The sequence below is a fragment of the Elephantulus edwardii genome, unplaced genomic scaffold (assembly GCF_000299155.1).
Source record: "Elephantulus edwardii isolate Elephantulus edwardi_28Jun2011 unplaced genomic scaffold, EleEdw1.0 scaffold00045, whole genome shotgun sequence".
Taxonomy (NCBI): Eukaryota; Metazoa; Chordata; class Mammalia; order Macroscelidea; family Macroscelididae; genus Elephantulus; species Elephantulus edwardii.
Window position 1 is genome coordinate 6,037,860 of NW_006399795.1, and position 2,710 is coordinate 6,040,569.

Here is a 2,710-nt window from a genome sequence, read left to right on the forward strand (position 1 = left end):
GATGGAAAAATCTCCTGGGCCATTAAACTGCCTCTGCAAATCAGCTCGAGGGTCAGCTATGATTTGAATGGTATGCAACAAAAAACACAACAGCAATCACAATAACAATAGCAGCTGGGAACTCTGATGGCCCAGGGGTAAGAAGTTGCTCTGCTAACCCTAAGGCATGCGTTAAAATCCACCAGCTGCCTTGTAGGAGAAAGAAGGGCAATCTCCTCCCTTGCTATTTTAAGCCTTTGAAAACCTGCTGGAGGGTCAGGTGTGAAGAGTTTCAACTCAGTGGCACAAAACAACAACAATGACATGCAACGAGAATAATAACTCATGATCTTGAGCATTTTTTTCACGTGTTTGTTAGTCATAGTGTTGGGGGCAAGTTTTTAAGACTGCATAATCAGCATGATGGGAGTTGCACTGTTAATGCAAAGCTATGTATGTCTCTCCAGTGGTTTGAATCCATCAGCGTCTATGGAGAGACAGATGGGAAGTCTCCTCCAGGGCAGTTTATAGCCTTGGAAACCCAAAGGGGGGCCAGCTCTGAGTTGGTGCGGACTCGAGGACAATGGGGTGTGTGTGTTAGAATTGCATAATTCCTTTAAGGAACAAATGTTTCTACTGTCTTTTGTATTTTATTAGCATAGGTCCCCCCCCATTCAACAAGAAGCCATAATTTTATTATTTAATGATAGAAAACACACACACACACTCCTCATTTTCCCAGATGGCTACATTGTTAATTCCATAACAGCATTTACAATATTACTACTGTTGTTCTTCAGGGGTGTGGATCGCCTTTTCTCTCAACACATTTGCTTGTGACATGACTAACTCTATGTCCTTAAACTTTGAGGCCTGTTTCATCAACCTCTTCCTCTTCACTCTCGAACAGTTGGAGTTTGTGTTTTCTTGAATGTCTGAGACAGCTTCACCTTGAATTTTGAATTTCTCAGCAGCTGCTAGCTGTGCTTGCTAAGTCCTCAATCTTGGCTTCACAAAAACTATGAAGGTATCTGAAGCCGGACTCTTACAAGCATCTGGTTTTGTGCTGAGAAAGGATATTCTTAGCTTTCCGGATAAGGACTCTAGTAACCCCTGTGACTTGTCGAAGACCCAGTTTGGACATCGCCTTCTTCGCCCTCTTTTCACTCGACTTTGTTTTGCTTTTACTGACTGGTTCTTCATCGGTTTCATCTGCCTGCCGCCAGCTGCGCTTGTTGTATGGTTGCCGGTGTGGAATCCTGTTCCTCGAGCTCTGGTACTGATTCATCACCGTCAGATTCTGTTCTCAACTCTGTCTCAGCCTGCGACTGTGGCAGCTCCTGCAGGGATGGTTTTTGTGGCTTCACGGGGTGCTTTGTGCAGGGGGCGCAGAACCAAGACGGTGGCACAAAGAGGGCCAGCTAGAGCATGACCCACAGTGTTGCAGCAGGAAGCTCAGAACGGGGGGTAAGAATAGCAAAGGCTTTGATTGCTGCATAATTTTAAGCATCTAAAACAATACTACAAATTTAAAAACATATTTTTTCCTTCACTCAAGTTCCTAGTTTTATAGGACAGTTAATGACTATAAACATTTCGGTTTTTCAAGCTCTGGAACAACACAGATGGTAAAAAAATGCACAGTCCACATAAAGGTATACGGTCCAAATCTATCAATGGCTCAGGGGGTGGGGGAAGAGATGGACAATCTCCTCCCATTAGATTTACTGCCTCTGAAAACCTGCTGGAGGGTCAGCTATTGGTCGGTTCTGACTCAATGGTACACAACAACAACCATCAGGGCACTGACATGTGCAAAGAAGCACACGTGTGTGTCAGTCCTATAAAAACAGTATGTTTTTATACAGTCATTTCTACTTGGGTATGAATGAGGTAGACACTGATTGTTTAGAGTCAGACTGACAAATTATTGTTTTAAGGTGCTGTTAAGTGTGACTTATAGCAATCCTATGAGTAACAGATCTGAACCTTGTCCTGTCCTGTGTCTTCCTCATAATTCTGGCCTATTGCTGCAGTCACTGTGTTGATCCATCTGGTTGAGGGTCTTCCTCTCTTTTGCTGACCCTCCACCTTTCCAACCATGATGTCCCTATGCAAGGAATAGCCTCTCAGCAATATGCCCCAAGTATATGGGACAAAAACCTTCCCATCTTTGCTTTCAAGGAGCATTCTGGCTGTACTTTCTCCAAGAAATATCTGTTGGTGTTTTGATAGTCCATGGGATATTCATTACCCACAGATCAATGGTATCAATTCTTCTATTATCCCTATTAGTTGTCCAACTCTCAGATGCATAGCAGGGGATTGAAAAGACCATGGCCTGAATCAAGTGCACTAACTTAGTCTTCAAACTGACATCATTGCTCCTCAGGAATCTGGAAAGGTCCATGACAGAAAACTTGTAGAAGACTACATTTTCCAGTCTCCTGTGGGTCAGGTTATGATCCATACAGCACAATGTCTTTGCATAACAAATAAAATACAAGTCAACATCTTTCTGGTATTCGGTTTTCACCCAAGTTCTATCTGACATCATCAGTGACATCTCTTGTACCATGGCCTCTTCTGAGTACAGCTTGAATTGCTGGCAGTTCCCTGCTGTTACACTGTTCTAGTAATTTTTAAATAATCTTCAGAAAAATTTTACTTGCGTATGCCAGAACACTTGATCGTTCTAATGCGAAACTTATACTTGGACCAGGAGGCAGTC

The 2,710-nt window shown here is 43.0% G+C and overlaps 1 pseudogene; it reads right to left on the reverse strand.

Moving 5' to 3' along the window:
- Nucleotides 1–725: 725 nt before the first annotated feature.
- The window catches only part of LOC102866049, an 8,345-nt pseudogene continuing 6,360 nt past the window's right edge, over nucleotides 726–2,710 (reverse strand).